We start from the raw sequence: 12,531 nt of genomic DNA, 5'->3' as shown, positions 1-12,531 counted from the left end.
GTAAGACAAAGCGAGGAGGGGAGAAGAAGAGAGGGGCAGACCTGTGATCTGTTGATTTATGGCAACACTGTCAGGAGGCTGTCTCAGACATACTGTTATTAAAATGAAATTATCTCCTTGATGGAAAGGGGGGAGGTGGGTGGGGAATTTGTCATGCAATGTATATATTTTGGTTAAATTTGAGAAGGAGAGCTTGCTTGAGACGGTGTTAGCAAGGTTGGCTGTAAAACCAAGAAAATACAGAAAGATTTTTAATAAAACAGTATAGGCAAGGTAACACTGGCTACAGCACGGTATTCCTATGAAGCAAATTACAACTGATACGCTGCAATGTTTCTATTCTTGATATAATGCACTTGAAAAACAAATAGTTTTGTCAGGACGATCCACTCCTCCACACACTGTATGGATTATTAAATCCAATCAGCAGACGCCTATTGTCTCACTCACAGAGATAAGGAATGATTCACACCAAGTGGCACCTGACTCCGCCCTTCTATCCTCTCCAGTCAGTGATGACAGAAAAGGGAGAAGCACTGACTAAGCTTCTCAGAGAGAGAGAGAGGGAGCGAGAGAGAGAGAGAGAGTTAGGGATCACTTTTCCCCTGAGAGTTGGCTCTCTCTCACAGGCGAGACGGTGTTAAGTTACATTCTCCAAGCTTCAAAAAAAAGGAGTGCCTGCGTGCCGCCATCATCACTAGACGACATCGGACAAACATGCACATGCACAGGCACAATCTCTCTCTCTCTCTCTCTGACCTGACCTCTCTCACTCACACATACACACAACACGTCGACATATGCACCAGTACTTGTAGGTGCTGCAGCCAGAAAAAAAATCCTCTGGGGCGTATAATATCATGACACACAGTCTTCTCCTCTGTGTGCATACACACAGCACTAGCCCGCTGTCACTTGTGAAGACTAATGGGCAGATTAACTCTTGGCTGACCCAGGTGCCTTGAGGGAAACTGATGGTGAGGGTGTTTACCTACAAACTTCACCCAGCTGGGACAGCCACCTTCTCAGCAGTGGACTGCCAGTTAGCAGGAATTTATGCAAATCTGCTGAGTTTGCCTATTGGCACCATGAGCTTCTATTGTTGATAGGGGCAGTCATTTAACTCTTTGTCTGTGCTCACTTGTCTGTGCTCACTTTGTGTGAATTAGTTGAATCAAAATGAGTTACTCCTCTATGAAAAGTGCACAATAGACCTCATGATGCAATCCAGTGATTACAGAAACATTTAAAGCACTGCTGAAGGTATACAAAAAAAATTAAAAAAAATAAGGTGGTGCTCATACAGTACATCCTCTTCTTCTATGTGATAATAGAAGAACTTGCTTCAGTTACGCTGTGGGAAAGGGCAAGGTCTTGACCGGTGTAATTGATCAGGTTAGAGAGGCGTGACAAGGCTCCCTCTGTGTTTCGCAGGGCCGACATATGTCCAGAGGCTCCGCCAGCCGGCCTGCGCTCCGCGTCGCGCTACATTCTTCGGGTCCAAAGGGGAAGCGGTCCGGTCCTCGCGGCCCGCACAGCTACTCCTTTCATCCCACTGTGTTACTGGACAAAGCACCGAGCGTTGCGTCGGGGCCCGCTGTGTCGGGGTCAGGGGTCAGAGCTGACCCGCTAAGAGGTCGGGGGGCCCCCGTCCAGTCTGTAATCAAGCACACAGCACACGGCCGCCACCTCGCTGACCCCGCTGCTCCGCCTGCGCCCGTCGGCTCGGCTCGGCCCGCCGTGGCTGCCTGAGATCAAACAGAGAGCGCCGCTACCTCTGGCCCTGTGCTATCAGCCTGGGTGTCTCATCACATCAACACGCAGGGCTAAACAGTAAACACTGCCTGCCTGGATGGCCTCACTGAGAGTGTGTGTGTGTGTTTGGGTGTGTTGTGCATATATATGCCTGTGCGTGACTGCATCTGGTTGTGTGAATGTGTTTATGTTTAGGGCCATGCGACTATTTTCCTTTGGGGTTTCTTAAAATGCACATCCACATCCATTTAGAAACAACTGACATTAAGCAGGGTGGCAGCCGATGTCCGATGTGCAGCAGCCTAAACCATCGGGGATATTAACTCCCAGCCACTGGAGTGTGATACTTACTCCTGCTGATTGATTTCTTCTATTCTCACAGAGGAAAGTCCTCAAATCCCTAGAGTTGTTACTAGAGAGGAAAGCATTTCCAGACACAGGCACATGCTGCCAATTTGACAGGTTTAGTTAGGCACCCTGGCTCCGCTCCTTTGTTGTATTTAAAAAGCATCAGATGAGCTTTTTTTTTCAGTTTCGCTCTGTTTCAGAAGGGGGAAACAACTCATTTCTTTCCTTTGTCTAAGGGTTTTCCCCCCACGTCTCCCAACATGAAGAAATTGTTGCAAGTGAGTCATTTCTTCTTGGCAGGCCCTGGGGGAAGGAGAGAAAAACAGAATAGCCATGTCAGACCAAAGTGATTTACAGATCCTGTCGTTGCTTTTAATTACTCCTGATAAAAGCGATGATTGCTAATATTGAAACTCATTAGCTTTAATTTCTTAAATTACATCTTTAAAAATGTTATTGTACCTATCATAACAAAGGTAACTTAACCCCTTTTCATACACACACACACACACACACACACACACACACACTTAAGACTTAAGATGTATTGTATGAATATACTGTATGTGTGTATAGATATTGCACAAAATGATTTCAGGAACCAAAAAAAGGTTCTCATGTGTGTGTGCATGCATGACGTCATGTGTTGTTAAAAGAGTGTGTTTGTTGGTGTCGGTCTGGGGGGGTGAAGGGAGATCAAAGGCAGACCCCGTCTCTCTGTAACTGGGCTTCATTTCTGGGCTGACTTGAAACTGGAATTGTCATGTTTTCCCTTCCCAGGTCCTTTGAGCTCCAGCATGCGGTTTGCAGGTAATATTTCTGAAGTGCGATGCATGCGGGGAGGGGCAGGGGACACACAGTACACCGCAGTGCTGCAGCCTGCTTTGTCTTTCCGCTAACTCCAGTATGGTAGAGATACGTGGCCAGGGGAGCGTTTGAACCCTTGGCCTCAGCCTCGTCCAAGTCACGACCCAGTTTGAGCCAAATTTGAAACTCGGTAAAACCCCAGAGGATGTACAGTAAAGTAGCTGTGCCAAAACCCTCGTCTCCCTGCCTCGCCCTGCCATCTGCTTCATAAAGTCTAGTCATGAAAGGCCTGTGAGAGTGAGATTTAGTGCCACTGCCACCGCACTTTTATGGAATTTTGACAAAGCGCAATCTGACCAGAGGAACGCATTCTCCAAATATTCACAGAGGCTTATTTTCCCTCATGTCCTTAACCAGCAACAGCAACGTATGAGTAATGAAATGGTGTAAAAGAGGTGTTTGTGTGATTCAGAGTGTTTTGGTCCATTCCCCCTGTTGATTTTTCCAGTGTTCATGCCTTCCCAGTGCTGTTAATGTCATCTGCCCTCCTCTGATTTCAGCGCTCCACTTGACTCGCCCCGACTTTGACTTTGCATGATGGTCATAAACAAGTCTCCCTGGTGGATTTCTGTTTTCATCTCCATCCAGTGCAGTCCCTGCCTAGACATTTGATGTGGTTGGGAACGCCAATGCTGTTAGGGTCACCTTTTTTTCAGATCCAAAGTGTCAGATGCAAAGACAAAGCGATAGACAAGAGGCGAGAGAGAAAAGCCCACATAATGATTTAACAGAGGCCGGTCCTCCAGAGATGACATTCAAAATGCTCACAGGTTTCCTTCGACAAAAAATCCCTCCCACCCCACATAAAACATGTGGATGCTTCCTCTCTTTGTAGACTGCCACTGGTGCAGGTTCAGACTTAAAAGGCATTCCCAACCTTTTTATCGAGCCTTTGAGCCTCATTTTTATATCGTTCCCCACTTTAATCCAGCGCACTCAAAGACTGTTCTCAGGTTATGAGAATTCCCCTGGTCAATGATAAAACAATTGATATGGAAAAGTCCAGTTCCTCAACAAACCCATAAAGGGGAAAGACGTGCAACGCAATTTTAGCAGCCAAGTCTTGAGAGATAATTCTGGGCTCGAGAGATGTTACGATTTCATCAGTTACAGCTAATGAAAACCATTTCAGACACACACTCTCCAACAGTTTCTGTGCGAGTCAAAGGTGTTTAAGGAGAAAAGAGAATGTCACTACCTTGCTTCAATCACAAGTATCTGTTCTGCTTGAAAACTACCTGGTTTAGTCATCCTGGGAATTAACAGCCAGTAGACATCAAGAGGAGCTGTAACATCCACTTGGGGAGAAATGTTGCCAAGATTTTGAGGCTATCTAGAGATTATTGACATGAGCACCAGTCTTGTTGACCCTTTGATCCTCATCATGCAGTCTGGATGTAGAGTGTCAGTGGAATAACATGACCAAAGAGGAGTTAAGTATTTTCAGGCTCCTCTGAAAGAGAGAAAATGGTCCTCCATGTTGTACCGCAATGAATTCAAGATTCAATGTTCGGACTGTCCAAGCTGACTGAATGGAGACATTATTAGCTGGTGAAACAGATCTGCTACAATTACAGAATACAACTGTTACTATAACCATGCAGAACAAGTGTCGGCAACCCAGCATGCGTGTTGGAGCGCTGATTGTGTGTCTTAGGCACCCTGAGTGGGTTTGTATTGCTCTTTGGTTTTGGTGCATAAGCAGATCAGTGAGATCTGTCATAAGGGATCGGACTGGATCGCAGAGAGAGGGGGAAATTAAATGAATCTCGGTCCAACACTACATCGCATAACTCTTCTCAATGATATGAGAAAAGATTCAGTGAGAAGAACAAACAAAGCAAATTATGTGTACTATGGCTATTGGATGATGTGAGAGTAATGGGTGGGGAATTCTTTGTTTGCAATTACTTTAAGATCAAATGTAATGATTTCAGAGACAAAGAAGTATTATCAACGAATGACATCTCCAAGACAAAGAGAGAAATTCTTTTGGAAAGTCCAATTAAAACAAATCTTTTTAATGTATAATTAAACAATGGTTAATATATAATATAACCTTTCAGTTGAGCATTACAATTTAATGAGACATAAGTTCAATCCTATGACATTTCAAAATGCTTAAAAAATTATTATGGAATTATTCACCAGAGAAACGTAACAACATAAACATAAACCTTTTCGTATTCGTTGCTGCTGGACTTTCATATCCGTATAGTTTTAATATGCTCTCAAAGTACTGTATGCTAATCATGTATAATTGCCTTACAACATGTTTAAGTAAAAGTGATCCAATGGTCAGAAGTACATTGCTGCTGTGATGTGAAAACATAGAGAAAGAGGCATATTGATGGTTGAACATGCAGGAAAAGTGATCCATTATCTAAGAATACATGAGTGGACATGATGCAAGTGAAAGATGCTTCTCGAAAACAAACCCTGCCTGCACACTCCTCCTATTATGAGCAGATGACATTGCCTTAGCATACATTTACACACGCGTATTATCTTCGCTAATCATGCTATTTGTGAGCCTGATTGCGGTGTTGCTTAAGATGGGCGAGCAGGGGGCTCCTTTGTGCCGGAGCTAATGATGTCCCTTTGTGATAGGGCTGGGTGTGAGGGTTGAGGACACTGGTATAGACTCCGAAGAGCCGCTGTGGGTCTTAGTGTGACTGGCAGCTGCAGTAATCCGCCCTTTGTGTCCTCAACAGGGCCCCACTGAGCTCCCCTGACAGGGACCGATGTTCCCAACCACACCAGACGGCCCAGATGGGCCGAGCGACACAGAGGAAGAGAGGGAGGGAGGGAGAGATGGAAGCGCATCAAGACAGAGAGGGAGAGAAAGCGAGAGGGTTAAAGGGAGTAAGTAAGAAAAGAGGAGAGGGAAGTAAAAGGAAGGAACAGGGAGGAAAGAGGGATAAAAACAGGGGTAAAAAAAGAACGTGGGAAGACAATCTGAAGGAGATACCGTAGGGGAACGGGGGCCCAGTTGTACATGAAAGCCTCGTGACAGCTCTGTTGCTGCTAAGACGGGATGGGCTTGGTGGCTTTGGCTCAGGCCCGGTTTGTTTGCCCAGCATTTGTTTTTTGTTCCTTTGCGGTCACCCTGAAGCGTGCCTGAGAAAGCTATCTGATTGGTGGAGGCATTTCGGGGCACAGCACAATTAAAAAAACGTGGTCGCACACGATGACAGCAATGCACATACTCTCTCTCTCTCTCTCTCTCTCTGTCACACACAAACACACATGTTTATTTACGCTCAGTGGCCTTGCCATGACGTCTGACAGGACAAGTTTTTCTGTTGCTGGTTGCGGTTTGTGTTTGTCTCATCTCATCACTCTCGGTGATGTGGCGTGTGGGTTTCCTCTATGGCTTTACATGCATAATCTAAGTGAAGGCGCTCTCCATAAGCTCCTGTAAAACTTTTCACGTCTGCCATGACCACATCCTCCCGCACCAATGCGTCACTAGCGATCATGGGCATGTCAGTATTTCTCACCAAAGTGTAAGTGGTGTGGAGGGAGTCCCCCAAGAAGATGTAACATTACACACTCAATAACACACACACACACACACACACACACACACACACCATCATCCTGAATTTCCCCAAGGGGATTAATAAAGTGCTATCTTATTTTATTTTATCTTATTTGGTGTGATTTTCTATACAAGATTTTGCATAGGTGTTCGTCTTGGTGGCTATATAAAATACTTAAAGTCTACAGTAACTACACAAGAAGAAATACAATCAACTTTGCCTTGTTAACTCTGTAATGCTGAAATTCCAGTTTTTAGTTTACATGTAGTGGCAGACAGATATTTTACTGTCACCACAATATAAAACTGTTACCATTTTACAAATGTTATTGAAATTTTTAGATGATTTTAGCAGTGTTTAGTTCAATTAACTCTTTGAATTGTATTCCTTCGCACACATCACTAATGAAATGTAACCAGTAACCGTTTTCAAACGCTGCAAATCCAAAAGGCATTTTGCTTGAATGAAAAAATGTTTCATTGTGCCATAATTCTTCTTCGGGGAAGTATGTTAATGGTTCTTTGTTCTGGGCTTCTTTATTATTACAAAGTATATTCTGAAACAATGCTGCACATTTAGGTTTCCTGAACAACATTCCGATCTTGTGAGAATACCTCCCACGTATTATTGTTGTGTCTGTTAGTCCCAGCGCAAGCGGACAACATAGGAGTTTCATCAACTGTGCTATTGTAATATTGAATATTTAGGGAGGAAAAAGCAGAGGACATTGGAACCAGGTGAAATAAAAGCTTGTGCTAGTTTCACTGTGTGCCATCAGTTTGCATACTCCACCGGGTTTTAGGTGGAATATTCAAGCTCTCTTACTAATCTCATAAGAAATGTTATAGTGAATCATTCAGTGCCTGATAACAGTGGGCATTTTTTAACAACAGGAGATTTGTCTAAAATGATCAAAAAATTCTGTTTGAGAAGGATTGATGGACTATAAGTACTTTCCCCCAAAATTAAGGGGCATGCATTTATATAATTTTTGCTTACTGTAACCATGCTCTTCACAAATTATCCGTCCTGTATGCCACCATTTTTCATTTGGCACCAGCCATTATATGCAAAGAACCATGCTATTAAGAGTTTGCATGGGTCTTTATATTTCAACAGAATTGAACTATTTCTGGACACAATTAGCCATGTGGTTTGTTATGACTTTTGTTATGCCATGTGCTGGTGATGGTTTGTTGCACCATCTTTTTAAAGATGTTAGACACTGAAATATCTAAAGTGTTACCAGTTATACTATGAGAAGAATGTTTCCACAGTACACTGTTTTGCATTGCTGTAGGGATTTCAAAATCTGGAGTCTAGGTCAGACTCCTGAAAATGCAGCATTAAGCTCATAATAGAGCAGGGAAATCACGTGGAAGAATTTTCCAAACTGTCATTCGTATTGCTTGGTAATCACCTGGACCAATCATATGTGTGGAATAAGCCTATAGGTGAAGTGTGTATGCTGCACACAGATGGTCAAAATACCATGAGACTATTCACCAGTCCTTAATGATGATCGATGGTGTATAGATAGGTTGTTTAGCTAGATGTTGGTCAGTAGGTAGCAAGCAACAATGTGAAAGACAAGCCCAAATGAACCTCCAATGCAGACAGCAATTTCCTAAAGGCTTAAAAACTAACCCTAACCCAAAGTCCCACACCATAATATTATCTACACTTACTGCAACCAAGATGACAGGTCTTTGATTTTGGTGTGAATGAGCTCTTCACTCCAGACTTCAAACAGAGCACAAAGCAATGGGGATTTGAGAATGATAGAAACCCCATTGATCTTCTGCTTTCTTCTTAATTTATATTTAACCATTGGCTTGGCACCAAAAAAGATTGTGTTTATGGCCTTCTAAAATCCATCATTAATTTCTTACTTCTAAACCCTGCCCAAACAATGTCGTAAATAATGTTAATCACAGATGAAGCCGCGTGGTTCACCATCAACACTCCCTCCAACAGCCTCGCACAGTATTTACCCGGCTCTCACAACAAGCTGTTGAGCATAAAAGTCTTTGTACTGCATTGGAATTCTGTGGCAAAGATAAAAAGTAATTGTCTACATTGAATTACATGAGACCAGGTTACTGAAAATGAGAGCCAGCTCAGATGTGTTTGGAAGATAATTGGGAGACAGAAATATGATGTCGCATCCCACAGGAGTCAGCTTTGGTGAGGAGAGTTGGAATCCTCGGGCCAATGTAAATCCAACAAACACACACTGTCTGATTGTATAAATCCCATTTAAAAATATGGGATGCAGCCATTCAGACAAGGGTGCGTGTGTGTGTGTGTGTCTGTGTGTGTTTACATATATGTATGTGTGTGTGTGACTGTGTGCATGCACCAGGGATGGGGTAAATTCAGAATTCATTAATTTAATCAAAATCTATTCAATCTCAGGAATCAATCAGTAAGTAGAACGATACTTTTAATTCATTTAAAGGAAGTAGAGTAAAACAATTTTAAAGAACTGATAAATGGAAACACATGACTTCCATTTAACTTCAGGGAAGTGAAATCTACTTCCTTAAATTTGACTCCAATCCAGATTTTAATTGGGTTGTGAAATTTAATCAAAATTCACTGACTTGAGTTGGATTTTTAGAGGAAACAACCATTCAGAACTGACCCCAACCCTGGTGTGTCTGAGTATGTGTGTGAGTGTGTGTGTGTGTGTGTGTGTCCGTGTGTCCATCCACATGTCTGTGTGTGTGATGACAGATGTATGTTAAATGAAGGACAGTGACTGAACCATATCTGATGCACTTGGAGTCTGTCTGCAGATTTCCCAATTCGGGAGCGGATTACAAAGTCCAGCGCTGCACATCCATCCTTCTATCTCTGTCTAATTGGCATGTCATAATTGCCACTCCACAAAACCCAGTGAAGTCTGGACGCTGAATGTCTAAAAGTAGGTGTCTTTGCACCCCACACACTCTGCTATGCAATTTCGGTGAGGAAATGTGGTGTTTGAGGACTGCAATTCAATAGTCCTGGAAACCGCAAAGCTCAGACCAGGGTTACAATTCAACATAATTAATGCCTATCAGCATCCAGCACTCACTTTCCTTTTCCTTTAACTAGGAACATGATGCGCATTCATGAAGAGAGAGAGATAACCAACAAGACTACAGACAAGCAGCAAGGTTTTCTTGGAAGTTTTGAAGAATAGGTAGGCTGTTATGTCTTGCTAAAATCTGCTTTTGTGTGTCTTGTGCATCTCCTGATGTCTGTCTTCTATCATTCTGTTCTATGGTTGATTGCTGATTGTTGATTCTCTGTAAATTCCGTTGAGATATGCATGTGATAAAGGGCTATATAAAAATAAACAAACTTGAACTTGAGCAAGAGCTGATATCCACAGCACAGAAAAGTGGTATAACTGTAATGGGTGCAACAAAACTTTCCAGGGAGTTTTTGCTAGTTTCACATAAGTCATATTTGAAGCTTGGTCTCCAGTGCTGCTTCATGAACATGATGAAATGGCCTTTTAAAGTACTCTCAGAGGGCCCAACACTTCAAGGGCTCCTTAGAACCCTTACTACTGCCTTGTATCACCCCAGGAGAGAGCGGGAGAGAAAAGAGGGGCAAAGAGAAATAGAAAGGGAACGCAAGAGACAGCGAGCAAGAGGGAGAACACTCTAAAACCAAAATGCAAAAGAGTCATAGGGGCTGAGATGAGCGCAGAAACCCTCACAGAGAAAAAGAAACTCAAAATGAAAGCGAGCGGAGCCCGAAAAACTTTATTCTAAGCTGATCCTCAGATCAGATGAGATAAGAGCACAGTAAGTTCACTCTCTGCTCGCAGCTGAGTTCAGGCGTTTCTTTTTCCAACTTACTGAATGTAGGACTAAAAGGAGGACCAGAGGAAGAAGAAGGCAAGAGCAGCATGAGCGTGCCCACTAGCTTTTAGTCAGGAAGCCTAATGAGTTCCTGTGGGATGGGGGCTGCCTGTCAATCATCCTCATTCTCCTCCAACACTATGCTGTGTCGTCCCGTACGCTCAGAACCAAGGGGCATGAAATAATTAGAGATGGCCAAACAGCCACAGTATGACTTGGTTTAGCAATTGGATCTCTGGCAAAGGAAGGAAGTCACAGTGCGTCTCTTGTGTGAGGCGAGGTTTGAGCGTGTTGGATTAGGCTGCTGGAAGACGCTGTAACCGCCTTCACGACTCTAAATTTGACAATGAGGTAATGGTGTTACAGCGTGTTGCGTAATGTCGCCACGATTCCTGACTTATTGTGAGGGTGATGAAACGGGAAAAAAAATGGTGAGGAATGGATTCACCATATGATGAAAGGGAGCCCCTGCTGATACGGCAGCAGTGAGCCTCTTCTTAAGGAGGGGCCGGCGGAGAATGGGAGGAAAAAAGAAAGAGGGAGGAACGGGGGAAGCAGAGAGCAAGTATCAGGCCTATTGTTCAGCCGATGCTGAATAGAGGGACGAAGCAGAGCGGATGGGGGGGGGTGCTGTACATACAGCTTCACGGCTGCAATGAAATATTTATCAGTCGTCATCTATACAGGCATCGAGAGCGTGCAGGGGTTGATTATATAGAGCGCACAACCAATTAACATTTCTGTTCCGTCCGCGTTTGGGCTTCGCCTTGCGTTGTTGTTTGTTTTTTGGGGTTTTTTTTTTTTTTTTTGGCTGTAAACGCAAACTAGAAGGCACAAACAGGGGGAGAGTGAGCAGTGGGAGGGGGAACCTAAACAAAATGAGCCATCCCCGAAACAAAACAAGAAGAGGATTTACTAACATCTGCATGTGAATGGATCCTGTCTAGCTTAGGCAGTGGCAGCAAGGGCTTTATGTAATTGGTGATGAACAATGTCATGGAAGAGAGAAAATGAGAATGGGAGAACGAAGGGGGGAGGGAGGGAGGGCTAAAAGGGTTTTGTGAAAAGAGCTATCTTCATATTGGAACCTGTGTTTGAATTGTATGACTGCGCATATCTAAATTTAACTGTAAAAAAAAATAGCCTTTCTCACACAATGCAAGGTCCTCTCGAAAGGTAAAGAATAAGGTAAACTGTGGGTGCGGTCTGTCCCCTAATATAAACATCTTAACATTAGCAATCCTGTTGTCTGCCATCTACACTGCTGTGATGCATCCAGCGTCCCAGGCTGAGAGAGCAGCCAGGAAGCCACACAGGTTAATGGATGGCTTTTTCATTAAATTAGCCCCCCTCCTGCACTGTTAACATTCCTGACCGTTAGCTAGCCTGCCTTCCATACCTCCGCACCCGTCTTGACATGGGGTAAACACACCCACGGTCCGAGGTTAATTACGTGTCCACCTCTTAACAATAACACTGCATTGTATCCCCTTTGGTTTGTGTAAAAAGCTGGCAGAGGCAGGCGGGGCTCGCTGTGCCAGGGGTGGCGGGGCGGGTATCGGCTCAGGGGACGGAGCGCGGGGCCAAGGTTGACCTGCGGGGCGGGGCGAGGGAATTGGCCCGGGATCTGAGGCAGTGGTGTGAGGACGCTGGGGAGCCGCTCTATCTGTGGGCCTCGAGCCAGCTGTGATCTACTGTACTTCCCCGTCTTTTACAATCCAGTAACACTGCCGGTGCCAGAGTGGGAGGAGAGAGGAGAGGAGAGGAGAGGAGAGGAGAGGAGAGGAGAGGAGAACGTATTTGAAGCTTACAGGGAGGTTAGAAAGTAATGAGTGAGTGAGAGTTGTGAAAAGCAGAGGTGGAGACAGAGAGAGAGGAAATTCATCATAGAGGACACATAGAGGAATTATATCCATTCAGGATCCGAGATACTGCTCCTACCAGCCTGTCCCTTGTTCGCTATCAGACCATCTAGATCAGATAGTCTGACCTGAGGAAATTACAGGAGGCTTCAGGATGCACCGCTCAGCTCCACCTATCCAGCACACTTTGTTCCCATCAGCCCAACGCAGCTCTTAATCCTCCTTAAACATAGCTCTCTTTTATTTCTCCTCCACCACCAACTGTCTGCCACTCTTGCCCATTTCCCCTGTAGT

This window comes from Centroberyx affinis, unplaced genomic scaffold (genome assembly GCF_046629955.1).
Source record: "Centroberyx affinis isolate AG114_WGS23_722 - 3 ecotype Tasmania unplaced genomic scaffold, CSIRO-AGI_Caff_v1 ptg000483l_1, whole genome shotgun sequence".
Taxonomy (NCBI): Eukaryota; Metazoa; Chordata; class Actinopteri; order Beryciformes; family Berycidae; genus Centroberyx; species Centroberyx affinis.
Note: the sequence above shows the minus strand (reverse complement) of the source record.